At 39.4% G+C, this 23,116-nt stretch overlaps 1 protein-coding gene across 4 annotated transcripts in view; it reads left to right on the top strand.

Moving 5' to 3' along the window:
- LOC131592495 (nipped-B-like protein) overlaps positions 1 to 23,116 on the top strand; it is a 210,338-nt gene that overhangs the window by 5,108 nt on the left and 182,114 nt on the right. The window lies entirely within an intron of this gene.

A 23,116-nucleotide genomic window follows, 5' to 3' on the forward strand; every position in this document is an offset into this window, starting at 1 on the left:
TGATAGAGACTGTTCCACTGTCTTGTATGTTATTTTCCAGTCAATTATGCTGCTTCCTCTTTTTCTCCAGATATGCTTTCTGGATATTAATGATAAGGGGGTGTTGTGGTTTAAGCCAAGCTGGAAACTAAGCCCCGTGAAGCTGCTCCCCTCCCCCCACTCCTTTGGGTGAGAGAGACAAAAGGAAGAAATTCTGAGTTAAGGACAATTTACTGGAAACAGCAATGAGACAAGAAAATGAACAGTGACAGCAACAATATTAATAACAAAAGTATACAAAAATTATATAAAAAAGAGGGTGATTTGCATACAAAAAAATTCTCACCAAGCCTGAGCTGACCTGGCACCGCACGCCCCCGAGACAAAGAAAATTGCCCCCAGACCTTCTGCACGCATGTTTTTCCCCCAAGCCTGAGACAATGAAAAACAATGGCTGACAAACCCTCTGGTCGGGATCGGCGTTACCCCACCGCTCCATTCGCTGCTCGATTCCCTTGGAAAAGGAAGAGAAGGGCTACAGATCGGCTGCGCGCCACCTTTTTCTTTCCCTGAAGTCACGCCCCCTTCTTGGAAGTAAGAATCATCTACTTCTGCCTCCTTGCAATGATGTGCATGGTATAAAATAAGAACCTAGACACGCCCACATGGCTCCAGGCTTCGCCAGTCCTTGGCCAAAATGAGGAGGGGGAAAATTTAGAGATCTCTTATTGGATGCTGCATACAGTAGCTCCCTTTGCATGTGTAGAAAAAATAAGATGAAACATGCTTTTTGCAGTAAGATAGGAAAATTTTGATGGGACTCTAATAAGACTGTGGTGAGAACTCATGGACAGTGCCTTGTGCAGATCTAAAATCAGTTTAACTTTGATTTTTAAATTTTTTTTCCTGAAGAGAAAATTGAAAATTAAAAATCTGTCTGATAATTTGTCTGTTAAACTCCTAGTTCAAACTGAGCTTGTTGGTTTTTTGTTGGGTTTTTTTACTACAGTACATGCTAGGTGTTTTTTTGTTCTGTTTTTTTTTTTTTTTTTTAATAAAAGGAAATATGTTTTTTTTTTCTTCTACTGGTATTCCCAGTGATGATTTATTATTCCTGGCACATTCCTTAAAAACTGTAATTGATGCGTAATCTGTAATATAGAAAAACTTCAGTATATCCTTAGAAAATTTTGCAGTTATAAGCAATTCGTAGAATCATCTGTTCTATTATACTAAACTTTCATAGCATAATAGAATGGGTTGGGTTGGAAGGGACCTTCAGGACCATCTCATTCCAACCCCTTGCTAGGGGCAGGAACACCTTTCACTAGACCAGGTTTCTCCAAGCCCCATCCAACCTGGCCTTGAACACTTCCAGGGATGGGGCAGCCACAACTTCTCTGGGCAACCTGTGGCAGTGTATCACCATTCCAATAATGAAGAATTTCTTTCCAATATCCCATCTAAACCTCTTTCAGTTTGAAGCCATTCTCCCTTGTCTTGTCACTCCATGCCCTTGCAAATAGTCCCTCTCCAGCTTTCTTGTAGGCTCCCTTCAGGTACTGGAAAGTGCTCTAAGGTTTCCTCAGAACTTTCTTTTCTCCAGGCTGAACAGCCTCAACTCTCTCAGCCTGTCTTCATAGGAGAGGTGCTCCAGTCCTATGAGTATCTTCATGGCCCTCCTCTGGACTCACTCCAACAGGTCTATATCCTTATGTTGGGGGCCCCAGACTGGAAGCAGTATTCTAGGTACAGTCTTATGAAAGTGGAGGGGCAGAATCATGGAATCATTTAGGATAGAAAAGACCTCTAAGATCAAGTTCAACCATTAACCCATCACTGCCAGGTCCGCCACTTAAACCATGTCCTCAAGATCCACATCTATACATCTTTTAAATCCCTCCAGTGATGGTGACTCTACCACTGCCCTGGGCAGCCATTTCCAGTGCTTGATAACATTTTCTGTGAAGAAATTTTTCCAACTATCCAATCTATACCTTCCCTAGACCAACTTGAGGCTATTTCCTCTTGTCCTATTGCTTGTTCCCTGTGAGAAGAGCCTGACCCCCACCTGGCTCTACCCTCCTTTCAGGTAGTTGTATAGAGTAAGAAGGTCCCTCCGAGCCTCCTTTTCTCCAGGCTAAACACCCCCAGCTACCTCAGCCACTCCTGGTGATCCAGACGCAGCTCTGTTGCCCTTCACTGGACTTGCTCCAGCACCTCAATGTCTTCCTTGCAGTGAAGGGCCCAGAACTGGACACAGAATTCGAGGTGTGGCCTCGCCAGCGCCAAGTACAGAGACAATTAATCACTTCCCTGGTCCTGCTGGTCACACCATTTCTGATCCAAGCCAGGATGTCATTGGCCTTCTTGCCTGCCTGGGCCCACACTGGCTCATGTTCAGCTGCTGTTGTTCAGCACCCCCAGGTTCTTTTCCTTGTGGACAGTTTTCCAGCCACTCTGCCCCAGCCTGGAGCTGCATGGGGTTGTTGTGACCCAAGGGCAGGACCTGGCACTTGGCCTTGTCGAACCTCATACAATTGGCCTTGTCCTATGGTTCTGTCCTGTCCTGATCCTTCTGCAGAGCCTGTCCAGAACTCTGTAGCAAATACACACATGGGGATTATGCTTTCCCTTTTCCAGTCAGTGGGAACTTCACTGTATAGACATGACTTCTCAAATAGGATAGTGACTTAGCCACTTTGTCTGCCAGTTCCTTCAGGACCCTTGAATGGATCTCATTAGGTCCCATGGAGTTGTGCATCTTCAGGTTCCTTAGATGTTCTCAAATCTGATCTCCTACAGTGTGTGGTTCTTCATTCTCCCAGTCCCTACCTTTACCTTTTGCTACTTGGGCAGTGTGGCTGGAGCACTTGCTGGTGAAAACTGAGGCAAAGAAGTCATTGAGTACCTCAGCCTTTTACATATTCTGGGTAAGCAGGTCTCCTGTTTCCTTCTGGAAAGGGCCCATATTTCTGTAGTCTTCATTTTATCACCAGTGTTCCTTTAGAAGCTGTTCTAGTTGCCCTTGATGTCCTTGGTCAGGTTTAATTCTCTCAGGGCTTTGGCACTCCTAACCTGATCCCTGGATGCTCAGATAATCTGTGTCTTCCTCCCAGGCTGCTTGTCTTTGTTTCCACCCTCTGTTGGCTTCCTTTTTGAGTTTGAGTTTGTCCAGGAGCCCCTTGTTCATCCATGCGTCTCCTGGCATTTTTGCCTGACATCCTCTTTATTGCGATGCATCATGCCAGAGCTTGGAAGAGGTGAACCTTGAATAACAACCAGCTTTCATGAGCCCCTTGTCCCTCCAGAGCTTTATCCCATGGGCCTCTACGAAGGAGCTCTCCAAAGAGACCAAAGTCTGCTCTCCTGAAGTCCAGGGCAGTGAGCTTCCTATACACTCTCCTTGCTGCCCCAAGGATCTTGAACTCTACCATTTCATGGTCACTGCAGCCAAGGCTGCCCTTGAGCTTCACATTCCATACCAGCCCCTCCTTGTTGTCAAGAACAAGGTCCGGCATAGCACCTCTCCTTGTTGGTTCCTCTGTCACTTGGAGGAGGAAGTTGTCATCAGCACATTCCTGGAACCCCCTGGATTGCCTGTGCCCTGCTGTGTTGTCCCTCCAGCAGATGTCAGGGTGATTGAAGTCTTCCATGAGCACCAGTGCTTGTGAGGCTGCTCCTATCTGTCTGTAGAGGGCCTCATTGACTCAGTCTTTCTGGTCAGGTGGCCTGTAGCAGACCCCCACTATAAAATCACCTGTCCCTGTCCTCCCTTGAATCCTGACCCATAAGCTCTTGGTCAGCTCCTCATCCATCTTCAGCCAGAGCTCCATGCATTCTAGGTGGTCATTGATATAGAGGGCAACACTGCCTCCTACTCTTCTCTGTTTGTCCTTCCTGATACAGGCTAAAGAGCCTATATCCTTCCATTCCAGCACTCCAGTCATAGGAGTTGTCCCACCATGTTTCCATGATGCTAGTAAGATCGTAGGTGTGTGCACATCTCTCATTCCTCCTGTTTATTCCCCATGCTGCGTGTGTTTGCATAGAGATGTTTAAGTTGGGCCCCTGATGAAGCTGGCTTACTGGCTCGAGTGCCTGGAATTCCTTGGTGTTATCCTTCAGCTACTCTCCTGCTGACCTGAGATCCGTTTCCAGGCTCTAGGCATCTCTTGCTGGCATTAAACTGGTATGAGTGGGATGGATTGAGGTTCCCCTCAATGTAGTTTAGTTTTAAAAGTGCCCCTATAGAAATAGCATCAGATATCAGAGGTTAAATTTGCTGTACAGAACTTAGAGGTTTTATTATGACATTCACCTTGATAGAAAGAATTCAGTTTAATTTCATGTACATGGTTATGATATAAATATTCTGTAAATCAAGTTGTGTACAGGTTCATTAGTAAAGTTGTTTGTCAAATAATGCTTTTAAGTCATACTTCTGTGAATGTATTCCCTTCAGTAGGTTTAAATAGGTATAATTACTTGAACTTGATTTATATCAACATATTTGCTTCCTGAAATAAGTTAGAATTTCAGTTGGCATTTCAATAAGTTTGTCCCTAAATCTTATGGTATTAAAATACAATAAAAATTTATTCAATGAAATCTATTATAAATTGGTGCATACAAGACTATTTAAGAAGCATTTTTTTATTTTAATAATATATAATAATTTTGTAGAATACATTTACCCTGTGAAGACTAATAACAGTTTTAATGATTGTGTGATAGTTGCTTAGCATTGTTCTTGTGGTTGATTATGATAAAACACAAATTGTTGTTAAACATTTTATTAATCTTTGTGAGTTAAAGATGGTTTTATTTTTGGAGTGTGGGGTGGGTTGTGGCCTGGAGTGCTCATTGCAAAGATGTAGTGGTAGGCTTCCACTTGTGATTTGTTTGCAGTAACTTTCTGCATTCTGAACACAGTTTAACAAATTCAGTGGTCATGTAGCTTACATATTCCTCAGCAGTATGTTAATGTGGATGTTAATTAGCTTCAAATAATATGAGAAAATTTTTATAATTACCTGTGTGAATGGCATATAGATACTTTTCCACTGAAAAGGACAGAACTATGTTTGAAAACTTGCCTTAATATGTCGTGTAGCTAGTCGGGCGATTTCCCGGCGCTGGGAGCTGTGGTATTACGGCAGCAATACACTTTAGAAATAAGAATTGCCTCCTCAACAGCCAATGTCATTGAAGATGTGGAAAAGGATGTTTGCTGTCAGTAAACATTGGGAATAATTAGCATTGGGAGGAGCTAAAGTTCTTTGTAACATGAGCCTGGAAAACAAACGTAAATGACTATTTATATCCAAGATAAACTGATACTAACAGCAGTACTCTATATAGTACTGAACTGCTATTTTACATTATCCAGTATTATCATGTGTGCCAAAGTATGCAGTCATGTCAAATGTATGGTCTGTGAAGGCCACTTGTGGTTTTGCAAGCTTTAATTTATGGTTTCCCATGGCAACTGTTAAAGACAGATAAAAGGATTATGAATTGAGAATTGTCCCTCGATCATGTCCTGTGAGTTTAATGTGAATAGTTAAAAATTTTTTGAGAAGATAAACAGCCTGTTTTCCCAAGAACAGATCTTTTCCTTGATACTCTCCCCTCAGTTGTATGTTTTATCACAGAGGCTGGTGGTAAGTTATTACACTACTGGAAAACAGGAAAGGAACTTGATACTTTGAAAGCCTGGGTGAATAGCTAGCAAAAGATAGTATCCCTACCCATGTAGGTGCCTCAGTGTCAAATGAAAAAAGGAAAGATGGGGAACTGAGAACTAGCTACTCTTTATTTCTACTTGAGTGTATATGTTAATCTTGATGCAAGTTTAAGGTAGTTGAGGCTTGATCCATTTCAGCTATTTCTGGTTTCTGTTTAAATGGCATGTGAATGAAACTAGAAGAGTATCATGCTTCGTTTTTAATGCTTCTGTATTGCCAGAAGATGCCCATAAATGTGTAGTCTCTGGGATTCCTTTGTACTAAAGTAATTTCCAGTTTGGAAAAAAAGAAAATTGATTCTATATTTCTACAATAGCAAAGCTGCAGAGAACTGAGAATCTTTTCCAAAAGTAGCCTGTGACTTGTGAAATTATGTTAATGTTTCACACTAGAAAGATTGAGCTACCTCTCTAAAAGGTGGGTGTATATCACTTGCATCCCAGGGAAGACTGTAAAGATCAACTTCAGTTTTCCCTTGCAGGTGTTGCTCTACATATATATAGAAACGCTGTGCTCTATATCTTACTTTGTACACACTTATTTTAATTTGTCAGTGAGTGATGGTAGGCAAACAACTATAACTGTATTTTTCTCATAACAAGATGACCTGAAATACGTAACACTTATTTTGGGATATTTTTAAATGTTTAATTTTTAAGTAATTAAAATATATAGTGATGATAATCCTATTTTAGTGGGGTTTTTGTATTTTTTTTTTAACATATGTAAAACTCTGTGACATATAAAATGTAACTTATCTGCATTTTAAAATCCATCCCCTTTCTAGAAAAATATTTCATTGCAAATTGTTGCAGTTGAACAAATTATGAAAATAAAGTGTTCAACATGCAATTGTGTAAATTCTATTAAAACTAAAAAAATAAGCATTACTGAGTAATCTAGTCTTCAGTTTATTTATTTGATTTATCTACATGGTCAATTGTGGCTGTCCATGTATCTGTAGCATATGACCCACAGTTCACATTTGTCTTAGCAACAGCTGGGATAATAGTGCTGTCTGAATACTGTAGTAGTAAGCTTTGTATTAAAACCTCAGAGAAATTGAAGGGTATAATTAGCCTTTTCTTTCACAGTAGTGAGCTTTAGATCCTTAAGAAAAGAAGATGGGAGTCATTTAGAGTCAAATGCCTGGAGAATGAAGTACATAGAAGCTAAACAGAACATCTGTAGGTTGGATACAGACATGGAAGGATTCAGTGTGGATTGTTGTGGTGAGATCCTGTGAGGACTAACTTTATGGAGCAGTTCTTGGGCCTTCTCCAAATGCTTATAACATAGCTTGGCAGTTCAGTCTAACTTGGAACTGTGTGGCCTAAGACTTGCTTCTTTTTTATTTTAACATATCCGTTTAGAATTGAGATGTATTTATAGGATGCATGTGGGGTTTTATTAATAAAATTATATCTGCAACGCATAGACATAAAGAAAATTCACAAATATGGAAATGCAGTTTTTGTGTTTTAGTCACTAATTGATGGCAAACTTTCTCACATTGGAAGGTGTGACTTACTCTTATAAATCATGAAAAAATATTTGTCATATATTAATGAATAGCAAAGTAGTAGCAGTGCATTTATCCTCTCAGATTTTACCAGTCACTTATTCAAGGAAGTAATTTTAAGACAACATTTTTCTTTTACTATGTAGTTTGTTGCCATATTTTTTTTTGTCAATCTCATTATCTCCTTGCTTTTGTGAGAGCTTATATATTTGATATGATTTTGATATGCTTTCCAAAAAAGACATGAACACTTCAGCAACTGAAGTTAGAAACAGGTTTAACTAAATAAAACAAGCTGTTCTTACAATGAGATTTATATTTCTGCATTTATTTGATGTTATTTTTAATATTCTACTTAAATAAAAATTATTTTTATCCTTTTGCATTAGTAAAGTCTTACTCATCTCTCCCCCTCCCTCCTCAATTTTGAAATTGGCTGTTTAATCACTAACTTGCATAAGGCAATGAAGAAGCCACATCATGAGAGACCTCTCTGAAGGGGGAAAAAAAAATTAAATTCATGTTCTGTTTTACTTTGGAGAATTGACAGAAGAGGTTGATTTGGGTGGAGTATAAATCAGGCTGTCTTTCTCTGGTTTGTGTGTTATAACAGATTAGCAAATGACAGTTTTGCAAGTGTGTGATGTGAACAAGATGGAAATACTTTAGTCCCTTTCTTACCTTGCAAAATACGAACAGACATATTTCAGCTTAGGGGTGAGGTAGGCAAGTTTGTGGGAGAAAACTTGATTTCTGAGGAGGCATGTTTGATGATTTGCAATAATTACAGTTTGTTTTAAAGTATTGCATTTTTTAAAAATTAAAAATATTTAAAAATTATTTAGGAATACTGACTTTCAAAGTCTGTTACTAAAATAGGTCTTGAGAAATGCTTTAGCTGATTGGAAGATATTAACAATTATGATGATTAGAGAGATAGAGCCCTTCTCCTATGAAGACAGACTGAGAGTTGGGGCTGTTCAGCCTGGAGAAAGCTCTGGGGAGAACTTAGAGCGCCTTCCAGTACCTGAAGGGGGCTAAAAAGCAAGCTGTAAAGGGACTCTTTACAAGGGCATGGAGTGACAAGACAAGGGAGAATGGTTTTATACTGAAGGAGTAGAGGTTTCAATTAGATATCAGGAAGAAATCCTTGGCTGTGAGGGTGGTGAGGCCCTGGCACAGGTTGCCCAGAGAAGTTGTGGCTGCCCCATCCCTGGAAGTGTTCAAGGCCAGGTTGAATGGGGCTTGGAGCAACCTGATCTAGTGGAAGGTGTCTCTGTGTTGCTAGAGGACACAAAATTATTCATGCTGCTACTTTTAGTGTTAGAACAAAAACCCGTGACTTTATTACTTGACTCTGGTATTTATAGATTCTTGACAATGACCAGGGATTGGATAATTAAGTTACCACCTTCCCAATCACACTGGTCATGCAAAATGTCCATCAAAAGACGTTTCTTAGAAGGAATGCATAAACGTCTATGTTTACGGTTACTTTCCTGAGAAAGTAGCTACAACTATGAAAAACAAGATCAGAAGGCTTAATTTCAGGGCAACATCCCTGCCTATGGGGATGAGATGGTCATGAAGGTCCCTTCCAACCCAAACCATTCTATTATGCTATGAAAGTTTAGTATAATAGAACAGATAGCTCTGCAAGGATCTTTTTGTTTCACTACATTTCTTATTTCCTTGGATTTTGGGGAAGTATGGGGCTGGGTTTGTTTAGTCTGGAGAAAAGGAGGCTAAGGGGGGACCTCATTGCTCTCTACAACTCCCTGACAGGAGGTTATAATGAGGTGGGGCTGGTATCTTCTGCTTGGCTTGCTACAGTGAGAGGACCAGAGGAAGTGGCCTTAAGCTGAGACAGGGAAGATGCAGATTAGATATCAGAACAATGTTTTCCCTGTTTGGGTGTTCAGGCATTGGAATAGGTTTCCCAGGGAGGTGGTGTAGTCACCATTCCTGGAGGTGTTTTAGAGGCATCTGGATCTGGCCCTGAGTGATGTGGTTTAGTGGTGACAGCGGTAGTGCTGGGTAGGCAGTTGGACTTGATCTTACAGGTCTCTTCCAACCTTGATGTTTCTATGATTCTATTCTATCATTAGCATTTATGTTGTCTTGGTTGCTTACTTGTGTTTACTTATAGTAATGTAAATAGTGTGAACCTTCTCTCTGTAGGGTATTTTGTATGGTTGTCAATGATATTCTACTCCACAGCAAAATAAAAACAATGCATGGTCTCTCTGAAATTTCCAGAAAAGTTATGTCAGAAAAAATATTTAGATTGACATTTGAAAACAACATAGTGATATTGATGGAAGAAAATACAGTCTAATTTAAGGTCTAGCACACTTTGATTTTAACTAGTGTTTAAGTTTAGAAATATTTTAATGTTGTAAATCTGAAATGTCTTAGATCTGTTATTTTGAAATAATGTCTGTTTAAATGGAAACATTTTCTAAGCTATGTCCACTTTGACAATTGACAGTTTTCAGTGAAACTTTCTAATTAAAAAATTTCTCATTCAGTTTAATGAACATCTATCTGAGGATGAGGATCTACATAAATCCTTTCTCTCTAGCCATTAATGGTGAGGGAAGTGGAATTTTCACCAGTGTCTTTCCCTTTTACTTAATTTATAAGGGCCTTATATGCTGTAATGTAATTTGAATAATGTTCTTAAATTTCCGCCTATCAAATGATTTTTCTTTTGTACATATATAAGATAGTAGCCATTAGATCTCTTATCGATCTTGCATGTGCTTCTTGTCTTACCTGTTATTTTATAGCTCTTATCACAGTCCACTTCAGAGAGCCTTAGACAGCTTTGATCTTATGGATTATTTTAAATTTTGGTAAATAAGCAGGCATGTTAAGAAGATGGCTAGGACTTGTGGAGGGGGTTCAGTCATCTTGACTCTTATGTGGATTTTTTTGGATATCCCTTTAGCAAACAGAAATTCTCTGTTTACCAGATGCGAATTTAGAAAATGAAAGACAGAGGGTTAAGATGCTAATAGTTCAGTTTTTCACCTCTCATCCATAACCCTATCTACTGTGCTTCTTTTGTTAGGTTTGTATGATGGCAGTGGTTACATGGTTGTACAGCTTCCTATCTTCAAGACTGCTACCCCTAAATTTCCTTAAGCTTAAAAAAATACTACATGTACGGTGATTATATCAAGGCCAGCTAGGGAAATTATGGCAGTCAGCAAAGTATAGCTTTATGGCTGAAATTTTCTAATTTCTTGTTGTAAAATTGGCAATTTAGTTATAAAATTTTGTCAGCATAATACTTGGAGAGCATAAAACTCATTAATATAAGCTTTTGTGGATACTGTGTCATGGCAACTAAGCACCACAACTGCTTTTCTCCCCCCTTCAGTGTGATGGGGGAGGATTGGAAGGGTAAAAGTGAGAAGGGGGGGGGAGCCCCAAAACCAGAGAGGAAAGTAAAACCCAAGGAAAACAAGTGATGCAAATGGAAACAATTGCTTGCCATCAACTGACTGATGCCTAGCCAGTCCCTGAATAGCAGCCCTGCAACAACCTCCCCCCTAGTTTTATTGCTGAGCACAATGTCATGTGGTCTGGAATATCCCTTTGGTCAGTTGGGGGTCACCTGTCCTGGCTGCGTCCATTCCCTAGTGTGGCCGTATGAGGAGCAGAAAAGGTCTTGTCTCTGTGCAAGCTCAGCAATAACAAAAACATCTATTATCAACCCTGTGTTTAGCGCAAACCCAAACACAGACCCACAGCAGCTACTATGAAGAAGTCGAAGTTTATCCCAGTTGAACCCAGTACAACATGAATTCTCTTTTCAGAGTATAGGTTATTAGGAGTGACCATGCTTAGTCATCCTAATTTATTGAATACTTATTTTGTTTAGTCAGTTTGTTTACTGAAACAATAATGCTTTCTCCACAACAGGTAGAGCAGAAGTTTTGAAATTTCTTAGAATTGTATAGATATAGTTTATTCAACACTATTGAATTGTAGTGAGAAATAGTTGATATACAGGGCCATGAGCTTCTGACTTTCTAGAACTGGAAAAGTAAGGAAAATGCTTTTCTTTGATTAATAAAACCTGTCTATCAAGTTTAGTTACTTTTTGTGGTAAGAACCCTCCTTAATACTGCATTTTAATTTTTATCTGTGAAAAGGACAGTCTTTAAAAAGTAGGTTTAAAATCTGTGATAGTGCTGCTGTACATAATCATGATGTGTTGACTGAAGAGCCCATTCTGGATTATATATTTCTCCCTTCCCTTGTTTCATGTTTGAAGTGGAAAACGTAGAGGTTTATGCTTGTTTGTTTTAAATCATGTTACCAAATAGGTTGTCAAATGCAAGAGTTTAATAAAAACCACTGGTGGAATCTGAAATCCTCTAATAATTTTCTAGTTTTACAATGTTTCTTCTCTTAAACCTCATTTTGATATTGCTCATCCAGCCACACCTGTAATTACAGCTTTAATTTGCCTAAACTAAAATAGTTGTTAATTTAGCTACCGTTACTGGGGAGGTGTTACTGGCCAGAAATTTTCTTGATAGACTTAATAGCATGAATACTGCTTGTGTTATCTGAGTGTGTGTCTATATATTACTAAAATAACTGACAAATGTATAATTTGAAAAACCAGGCAGACAAAAACCCCACTGGCAGGCAGGTGAACTGTGACTTAAACAAAAAAATATATCTTCTAATTCCTAAAAAATAGTCTTTCAGAATATTTGATTATTTTGGTATGATGTTAATTACCTTTCAGTCTATTTTCTAAAACTGTAGACAACATATCTTGGTGTACTGGAAATTACTTTTTTTTTCTTTTCTCATGAGGGTTCCTGTATCCAACTGACTGTATTAAACCACTGAGGCAGATAGTACAAGACCAGACTTTAATATTAACAGCAATCCACATAACTCTTCTCTGTACTTCAGGTTACCTGTGCAGTGTATCTTCTTAGCTTTTGAAGTTCCTAGTGTGAAGAGCAAGTGGTTAAAACACGATAGGATGATGTAAAAGGTAGTGGTGTTATAAAACAAAACAACCCAGAGCCTTGCAACTTTCAGTTTCCAGCACCTACCAGCAGAGAGCATTCTGTACCCTTTATCTATCTAGTCAGGTATCATACACATCTTGTGCCTTATGACTCTTGAAATTGGATGAATGATATCAAATTGTAAAGAAATGCCTTTTCCCACCTACTGGTCCAGAGATATCAGTTACAACGTGGCAGAAATCCTGACAATTGGATAACTTTTTTTTTTCCTGTTAACCAAGAGTTAACTTAAAAAAATGAACAAAAAAACCCCAATGAATTACAATATACTGTTTTTTTTTTGGTGAAATGACATACAATATAATATTTTTAAAGAATGTTTTCTTACAGTCTGTTGCTAAGCTTTGCTTTAACTATATTTTTTGGATTTTACTCTCCATTTGCCATTTACTTAGTAGGTTTCACTGAATTCCTGTGTAAGGTCATACCTTAGACAAATTATACCTTGATCTCCAAAACTGTTGGTGGTACTTGATCTAGGCAGTTTCAAAGATTGTCTCACTCTACAACCAAAGACTGACTTACCATTTGCTTATAATTTCTCAGAAGCACTAGGTGCTGGAACATGCAGGCTGAAACTGATAAAAGCAAGGAAAATTTTTCTTAGCTGACCTAAAACACAAGCAAGTATTATAACAATTAGCTTAAAAACATTAGGTAAAAGCTTCTGGATAAGAAGAAGGTTTTGTGTTGTGCATTAACTAACATGTAGGATCTATTCCTAATTGAACTCTGTTACTAGTAGGGTTTTCTCTGATTGTGAGTAGTATAAAAACTGACACAGCCTATGATTAAATAATTTAGTGGACTAATGCAGTTTTGTAAAGCAGTTATAATTCTGAAATTAAGTGCTATATGTGCCTGGATAAGTTTGAGGTATCTTTTGGTCCTACTCAGGCAAAAGCCTGTTTCTTCTTATTGCTCATGCCAACCAAAAGAGTAGCATTGTTTTGAATGTCATGCTGCAAACAGTAATGCAGAAGCTATAAGTGACTGAAGGTATTGGTCTTTCTTTTAATAAGTTACTTAACAGGAAGATCCTTTAAGTAATCTAGTTTTGCTCTGTTATGTTCATAACTTATATTTTTAAGTATTTTGTGCAGTATTTTTTTCTCCTTACATGACCTGTGCTGAATGTAAGATGAAAATTATGCATTCTATAAATTCATTCTTGTAGCTCTATCCATGCTTGTCAGTCTTGTACTGAAGTGCTTTTGCTATTCATAATGTAAGCCTATTTTAGGTGGTGACTGCTAGTGATGTTTAATAGACTCATAGAGTCATTAAGATTGGAAAAGACCTTAAACATCATGGAGTCCAACCATTAACCTAAAACTGCCAGATCCACCACTAAACCATGTCTCTAAGCACCACATCTACGTGTTTTTGAACACTTGCAGTGCCCTTTCCATCACTTCCCTGGGCAGCCTGTTCCAATGCTTCACAAAACTTTCCATGAATAAATTTTCCCAAATATCCAGTCTAAACCTCCCCTGGCACAACTTGAGGCCATTTCTTCTTGTCCTATCACTGGCTACCTGGGAGAAGAGCCTGACCCCCACCTGATTCCATTCTCCTTTCAGGTAGTTGTAGAGAGTAAGAAGGTCCCCCCTGAGCCTCCTTTTCTCCAGGCTAAACACCTTCAGCTCCCTCAGCCACTCCTGGTGATCCAGACGCAGCTCTGTTGCCCTTCACTGGACTCGCTCCAGCACCTCAATGTCTTCCTTGCAGTGAAGGGCCCAGAACTGGACACGGAATTTGAGGTGTGGCCTCGCCAGTGCCAAGTACAGAGTCAATTAATCACTTCCCTGGTCCTGCTGGTCACACCATTTCTGATCCAAGCCAGGATGCCATTGGCCTTCTTGCCTGCCTGGGCCCACACTGGCTCATGTTCAGCTGCTGTTGTTCAGCACCCCCAGGTTCTTTTCCTTGTGGACAGTTTTCCAGCCACTCTGCCCCAGCCTGGAGCTGCATGGGGTTGTTGTGACCCAAGGGCAGGACCTGGCACTTGGCCTTGTCGAACCTCATACAATTGGCCTTGTCCTATGGTTCTGTCCTGTCCTGATCCCTCTGCAGAGCCTTCCTGCCCTCCAGCAGATCAACGCTCCCACCCACCTTGGTGCCCTCTGTAAACTTACTGAGGGTGCATTTGATCCCCTTGTCCAGGTCATCAATGAAGATGTTAAACAGGACTGGTCCCCATACTGAGCTTTGGGGAACTCCATTGGTGTCTGGCTGCCAACTGGATGTAGCTCCATTCCCCGACCATTTTCTGGGCCTGGCCATCCAGACAGTTCCTAGTCCAGTGAAGAGAGCACCTTTCCAAGCCATGGGCTGCCAGCATATCCAGGAGAATGCTGTGGGAGACAGCATCAAAGGCTTTACTGAACTGCAAGTAGTCACAAATACAGCATTTCCCTCACACACTAGGTGGGTCACATGGTCATAAAAGGATATCAGGTTGGTCAAGCAGGACCTGTCTTTCCTAAACCCCTGCTGGCTGGGCCTGATGCCCTGGTTGTCCTGCACATGCCACATGATCACACTCAAAATGATCTGCTTCATAACCTTTCCAGGTACTGAGGTCAAGCTGACAGGCCGGTAGCTTACCAGATCCTCCTTTTGACCCTTGTTATAGATGGCTGACACGTTTGCCAATTTCCAGTCCCCTGGGACCTCCTCAGTTGACCAGGACTGCTGGTAAATGATGTAAAGTGGCTCAGTCAGGACTTCTACCAGCTCCCTCAGTACTCATGGGTGAATCCTATTCATCCCCATGGCCTTGTGTGGGTCTAAGTGGTGTAGCAGGTCACTGACCATTCTCTCCTGGATTATGGGGTCTTCATTCTGGTCTCCATCCCTGTCTTCCAGCTTTGAGGGCCGAGTACTTTGACGACAACTGGTCTTGGTATTACAGACTGAGGCATAGAAGGCATTAAGCACCTCAGCCTTTTCTTCATCCTTTGTCACTATGTTTACTTCAACATCAAGTACAGGATGGAGATTCTCCTTGACCCTCTTTTTGTTGCTGATGTATTTGTAGAACCACTTTTTGTTGTCTTTTACAGCAGTAGCCAGATGAAGTTCTAGCTGGGCTTTGGCCCTTCGAATTTTCACCCTGCATGACCTCACAACATCTTTGTAGTCCTCCTGAGCTGCCTGCCTCGTTTTCCAGAGGTGATGCACTCTCTTGTTCTCCCTGAGTTCCATTCAAAGCTCTCTGTTTGGCCAGGCCAGTCTTACCTGCTGGCTTGTCTTTCAGGACATGGGGACAGCCTGCTCCTGCTCCTTTCAGATTTCTTTTTTAAAGCACATCCAGCTTTCCTGGAGCCCTTTGCCCTTCAGGACTGCCTCCCAAGTGACTGTCTCAACCAGGCTTCCAAACAGGCCAGTCTGCCCTCTGGAAGTCCAAGGTGGCAGTTCTGCTGACCCCCTTGCTTACTTCTCTGAGAACAGAAAACTATCATTTCATGATTACTGTGCCCAAGATGGCCTCCAACTATCACATCCCACACCAGCCCTTCTCTGTTCACAAACTGCAGGTCCAGTGGGACACAATTATATGGTAATTTTTAGTTTAGTTGTGTGGACACGCTGCTGTCATTTAAGGCAGGGTGTGATAATTTAATTTTGATTGTTCTATCATTTGTTAAATGTGAGATCACTTAGCTATTTAGGTGGAGTGACAAAACTAGGAATAAATTTTTTACTTGAAATAGCTTTTTCTTACTTCTGACACTAGTGTGGCTTACAGCTTTGATGGTTTTAAACAGCGAATGTGCGTAAAATTCTTTTAAGAAAAAAGGTATGAGTATAAATGGACAACCTAGACACATTCAATTTTCTGTTATGAATGTATTAATTTTTTTGTATATTTCTTTGGCTTTTCCTATCATTGTTATGTTTAGATTTGATTCCCCCTCCCCTTTTACTATCCTTATTGACATGGTGATGTCATGTCTTCTATGGCTTTTTTGAATTATAAGAATTAGAGAGTTTTTTTCATATTTCTATATTGCAACTTTCAGATTGCATATGTTGTGTACAAAAATTATCCCTTTGTAACTGAGTGTAAGAAAAGCAGCAAAAATAAGCCGCATCAGAAATGATAGAATTTTAAAATGCTTGTTCTTAGGAAATTTGATCATATGTTTAATTTTGTAAAGGTAATTTAAGAAAAGATGGAAAGGAGAAAGAGGTTTAAGGATGCTGTCATTGTATTATCTTTATTCCTTGTTCACAGAATTCAAGCATTTTGCTAAAAGCTAGAAACAACTTCTGCAGTTTAATGGACAAGTGTTTCTCCCTGTCAACCACAGTTTATACTGATTGAGCATCTTTGCCTATTACCTTCTAAAACCCAGACAACTCTATTCCCTGATAGTCCAGTGAACAAGTCTGCAAGACCCATAAATATTTCTGAGAAGTACTGCTACTGAAGCCTGGCCCTCTTCATAGAAGTGCTACTTATTTTCTACTGTTTACTAGTGCGGTTATTCATGAGTCATAAATCATCTTGGGTCATTAAGCTTTTTGAAAAGGATTACCTGACAGTGTAGGAGGCATTGCCCAATTATTCCTGAAGTTTCACCCAGAAGCCCTTACTGCTTTGAAGGCATGTACGCATAATTTGGATTAGGAGGTCAGGATGTTTACTACATAGAATTCAAGTTAGAGAAGGGCTTGCCCTTAATATTTGAAATAGGAACCTGTACAAAATGATCCATTTTCATTGGACAGTGAGGATTCAATTTGAAGTATGCTATGTGTTCATGAGTGCTGTCTACACAGTGTTACATAATGGGTTAACCATCTACATATATACAGATATTTTAGAGGTCAGCTAGTGAGGGTTTTTGGTTTTATTTTTCAGTCAGTGTATTCAGTAGACCAAAACTTTCAATGAACTGGTGTGGGTTTGATGGCAGGTGAAACATCAGCTGGAGTTGGGTTCTCCAGAGACTAACGAAGGTGATTTTTATACAGTATAAAAATAGAAATATTAGTAACTTGTTCAAGTCTTAGATGTTTTTTTTTTCTGCAGTAGTACCAGGGAAAAAAGCCAGAGCTTGCCAGTGTTATGCTGCTGTATTGCAGAAGGTGTAAAGTAAAGTTTTGTGGACTGCATAGCAACGTGTTAGAAATTCGTAAGTCAATTTGAATAGTGGATGTTTTAGTAACTGTATATCTTTGTTTTAAAGTGGATATCGTATATGGTTTTATTTAAAATTCAGCTTATTTTACATTGTTGTTGCATGTGATTTTTGGCATATTGATGCTTGTCATGAAATTATCCTGCTAGAGGTATGGGTATCTGTTGCCGCTGGTGCTGAATAGATCACACGGACACAGCTCGAGGTGTGGTGAAAGGAAGATGCAAATTTATTTCTTCTCCCAGGATTTATAGGTTTCTGACCACGGCCAGGGATTGGATGGTCAGGATAACACTTTCCCACTGCACTGGCCATGAGAGATGTCCATTACAAGATGTGTAACAGAAGGAATGTATACCTATCTCTATGTTTACAGTTACTGTCCTGGGAAAGTCTTAGAAAACTATGTCAGCAAGCTCAGAAGCTGAGTTTTCAGGGCGACAGGTATCTCTAGGATTGGGCTATAATAGCTGAAGGCTTTTGTCTGGTACATGGGACCAGTAGGGTTTTTAACAGTGGACTGAAAATTTGGATGTGAGTGTTTGAAGTGACCAATTTTCCCATGTAGACCAGCTCTTGATAAGATAGTAGCAACAGGTGAAACAAAAAAATCTACTTTAGATCACCAGATAGTCTCTATAGTACTTGGAGATGAGATGCCTTTTATTAGCAAATAATTTTCATCATTGATGATCAAGTTCCTGTGACATTTCCCTTTTTTTTTTTTCCCCCTCTTTTTTTCCTTTTTCTTTGTAGCTATTTGCCCATGTATATCTGGGGTCAGATACACATCTCAAATTTAAATTATTGCTGTATAATATTTAAGAATTTGGAAATACTAACAGGCTGGACAGTAGAATTCAACACATCTGTACTCTCAAAGATTTCATCACTTTGTCACCACTGTTTCTACTAATACTTATGTTGAATAAACCAGAGTGTTGCCCTCTTGTCCTGAGAGAGCAGAAGGAGTAGGATTAATCCTAGTTTTTTCTCGATCTTTGCATGAAGCAATGGGGACAGTGTGGAAGGAAACCTGGCCAATGAATAGAATTGAGAGAAAAGGAAAACAGTAAGACAGAATATGTGAATTTGAGGAAAATTTTTTGCAAAATAGTAATTTTGAACAGTTGGCAGTAGCAACAGTATTAGAAAAGGAGGCATATTTGTTCTTGCTTTAGCAGTTGCAAATGCACAGGAAGCAGCAAAAGGAGATAAAGAAATGATTAGTGCTTTTTCCTGTTTCTCAATCCAACCTTTCTTGCATGAGAAATTTAATATATAGATTTCTTTTTGAGTGCCCCCTTTCATAATAAGATTAAGCCATCTCTTTCTAACCCTCCTATTTTTTTACTATATTATCCTTTCTCATTGAAATTAATAACAAATCAGAGTGCTGTGAAAACAATAGGTTTCAGTGTCAGTAAGCCACTGAAACAGTTCAGCTGTTACATCGAATTTTTCCTGTGCTTTATGTCAGCACCTGTAGTGTTATTACTTTCACTCAGCATCTCTGACTCTCAGGTTGTCCTGCATTTATTGTTTTTTTATATTACTTTCTGTTTGTTCTTCCTATTTCCTGATGCATTAATTTAGAGAAAGTCTTGGGACTAACTTTTGTCAACTGATCATACAACTTTTGCTCCCAATTTTCTGTTTATGTACACAATATATTAGAATATTTCAATTAATTTATGTTGTGAATGGTCTAAATTAAAATAACAGTGAGGTGATTCAGACTCCTGTGTTTCTAATTAAATCCAAACTTACAATATGAAATATATATTTCAGGGCCAGTGCTCTTTGTTGTTTTCATAAATTATCTGGATGCAGGAGTTGAATGTATGTTAAGCTTTCCATTGATACTAAACTAGGAGGAGCTGTTGACTCCCTTGAGGGTAGAGAGACCTTACAGAGCGATCTAGATAGTCTAGAGGGCTGGGTAACCAACAACCATATGAAGTTTAACAAGGGCAAGTGCTGGATTCTGCACCTGGGATGGGGCAACTCTGGGTGTATCGACAGACTGGGTAACAAGAGGCTGGAGAGCAGCACCATGGAAAAGGACCTGGGAGTCCTGGTTGATGACAAGTTGAATATGAGTCAGCAGTGTTCCCTGGCAGCCAGGAGGGCCAACCGTGTCCTGGAGTGCATCAGGCACAGCATCACCAGCAGGTCAAGGGAGGGGATTGTCTGTCCCACTCTGCTCTGTACTAAGGAGGCCTCACCTCGAGTCCTGGGGGCAGTTCTGGGTGCCACAATATAAAAAAGATATAAAACCATTAGAGAGCATCCAAAGGAGGGTGACCAAGATATGGTGAAGGGCCTTGAGGGCAAGGTTTACAAGTCACAGCTGAGGTAATTTGGTTTGTTCAGCCTGGAAGAGACTGAGGGGAGACCTCATCCAGTCCACAGCTTCCTCGAGGGGGGCAGCATAAAGTAAATGAAATTGAAAGCTTGCTGATGTATAAAGCAGATGTTTTCTAGTGCTAAATGTCCATTGTCAATGTATGATAGCATAATAGTTTTGAATATTGACAGAGGTATATTTTTATTTTACTGTTTTTCACTTGCAAAGCTTCAGGAAGTCACATGCAGTTACCTTAGCTTACCTGATGCACAGTAGCCTGAAGAGTAGCCCTAAGCTAAAATATTGACAATATATGGATAGAGAAAAAATTGATGACCACAGTTCTTTTACCAAGCTAAATTAAAATTCATTCAGTAATTCATCAGGAATATAAGAAAATCAATTCCTGAATTTAGCAATTTTCAAAAATGATGAGAGTATCTCATTATTTCAGCTGTGTAACTGCCTTTTAAACTGAAAGTTTCAATAACCTTTCAGTCTCAGGAAAGATGGGATAATTTGTGGATACATGAAGTAGGTAAGTATAGTTATGTTTACAAGTTTATATAAGTAGGGTATACAAGTTGTACCTTGTGTATGAGAATCAACAAGTGTTCCATGCTTTTCAAAGAGAATATTGTTCACAAGAGATTTCAGGGTGGAGGATTGTCCTGTTTTTCTACCAGGACAGAGTTAATTTTTCACAGTAGCTGTGAGGGGGCAAAGCCTAGAGCCATGTAGGCTGTCTAGGTTGTTATTCTGTACCACTCAGATCATCACTGGGGGGGGGGGAAGGGAAATAAGGAATTCTTACTTCCAAGAAGGGTGTGTGGCTGGTGGTTGGGAAAAAAAGTATGGGTGCAGAGGGTGTCTCTGCCATTTTGTTTATTTTCTGGGGGCCCACTTCATGGGTTTGGGCTAGGTGAGATTTTTTTTTAATGTAAATCACCTTCTTTTTGTATACTTTTGTTATTAATATTGTTGCTGTTACAGTTTGTTTCTTATCTCATTGCTGTTTCCAGTAAATTGTTCTTATCTCAACCCATAACCTCTGCCTTTTGTCTCTTTCACTGGAGGGGCAGGGGCATGAGTGGCTTGTAGTTTTGGAGTGCCATTCCTAAACCACAAGGATGCAAAGGACTTGTGGTAAATCTTGGAAATGTACTTTGTATACAGAAGACAGAACAAAGCTTTTGGCTGTTAGTGTGAAGGGGGCTAATCATAGAGGGAACTGGACTTACTGATGGCATGGAGGAGGTGGAATGTAGCATGTTGTGAGACAGTGTGTAAGTGATATGTAGCATCAAGTGGGGAAAAAGCTATGCCAAGTCTTAAAGCTGTAAGATAGTGGGGTAGAAATGGAAGCTGGTTGAAGGGAAAAGATGAAAAAATGGACTCAAAATTCCAAGAAGACAATTGTAACCATGAAGTATGCTGTAGTCTGTGAGGACAATAATGGTCTGAAACCAGAATGTAAATGACATGATCAGTTAAAAAAAAAAAAAAAAAAGGATGCTGACAAACTGAAGGGACTGTGACACTGTGACAGAGGGACACCAAGGTGACTGGGGGGCTGGAGCATAAATGTAGAAGAAGAATCTGTGGTAGCTGGGTTTGTTTACCCTGGTGAAAAAAAAGAGGGCTTGAAATGTTGCCTTTAACTAGCGAGTGTTTATACAGAGGATGAAGAAAAGCCCTCTGAGGTGCATAACAAAAGAAGCTAGAGTTGCTGTGTGCAGTAAGGGAAATACTGATTTGATTTAAAGGGAAATAAATTCTCAGTGAATTTCCATCCTTGGAGATATTCAGAAATACAGAATTTTCCATTGACATTTATTGCAGATCTTTAAAGAAATGTTACTGTTGTGCATCACTTTTCTTAGTGTGTATTAAAGAAGTTTAGAGGTGTTTTAATTGTTTCTCAAAGCCAAAAAAGAGGCAAAAATGGTGTGATGTCAAGTCTTGTGCAAAATCGGCTACTTAATCAACAGGTATATTTCTTACCAATTTTGTTTTATAAAGGTTACGAATCATCTGAGAATGTTCAAAGACAGAAGGGCAAGATTAAAAGTTGAAAAAGGCTCCTGAATTGAATAGTTTTTGGTCCAGTGTTTAGTCACTAAGTTTTCAGCCTGGTTAAGATACAACCTAATTAAAAGTCTTTAAAATGTAAATAATTTAAGTACACAGTTGCTTTTAGAAAAGGATAATGCTACTACCAGCTAACATAAATGACAGTCAAGAAGTCGAAAAAACTCAAGTTACTACTTCCTCTCTGTCACAATTATTTTGTTAACAAAGATGTGTGTTGCAACCTAAAATCCTTTCCATTTGACAGAGCTGACCTACCAAACCTTTTAATAGCTCTTGCTCTTCTATAGATTTTTGAATACAATGGACTGTTGTCGTGGTTTTAAAGCACTAGCTAAATAATCACTAGAAAATTTACTCATTTCTTGCTGTGAGATATGGATTAGGAGAAGGGAAAAACAGGCTTAAAACTTAAAAGGAATAAAAAAAGTTTATTAACAAAACTACAAGGATAAGAAACCAGAATAAAACCTCCAGAAACCCTTTTTCCCCACCACCCAACCATTCCCTTGTCTAACTGACAACATAGAGACAAAACTTGGTGGTTAAAGCAGTCCCAACTATATAGTAGCCTTTTCATCAGTCTTTGTAGAGAAAAAGAAGTTATTTTTTGTCATTCTATGGAGAGATCTTCACAAGAAAACCGTTTTCTCATGGTTTTCTATTCCTCTGATGCCAGCCGCCCGGAAGACTCTGCCATCAGTTCTCTCTTCCCATTTCACACCACTCTGAGGTGTGTTCATGGGCCATGAATTCAAGGGGTGTTGTTTTAAGGACGAGTTATTCAAAGGCAAAGGTTCTCTTCATCTGTCTCTGTGATCATCTCAGGGAACAGAGGTTTTCTCTTCTTTCCTGGGGGCTAAGTGTCTCCATCAACTCTCACTTCTCTTTCTCTGTTCCAGCATCTCATGGGATCACAACTACTTCACCATTTGCTCAGTTTCATCAGTGGATACCTTTGCTCACATCTACACTTTGAAATACTTCATTCCCCCTAAAATACTCTTTCATGAATTAAAGGAGTTTTTTCAGAACATTATTGTCCTTCTCCATAGCTTTAACAAAAGAATATTTCAGCTTATTAAAGCATCTCTTTTTTTTCTTCCCATCTGAAGCTTAATTCATTCTTTCACTAACTCTGATAGTTTATGTTGTCTCTCTACATGTTGATCACTTTCGCTTTCTTCTCTCTGGGAAAAGGATTA

The sequence above is a fragment of the Poecile atricapillus genome, chromosome W (genome assembly GCF_030490865.1).
Source record: "Poecile atricapillus isolate bPoeAtr1 chromosome W, bPoeAtr1.hap1, whole genome shotgun sequence".
In the NCBI taxonomy this organism is placed as follows: domain Eukaryota; kingdom Metazoa; phylum Chordata; class Aves; order Passeriformes; family Paridae; genus Poecile; species Poecile atricapillus.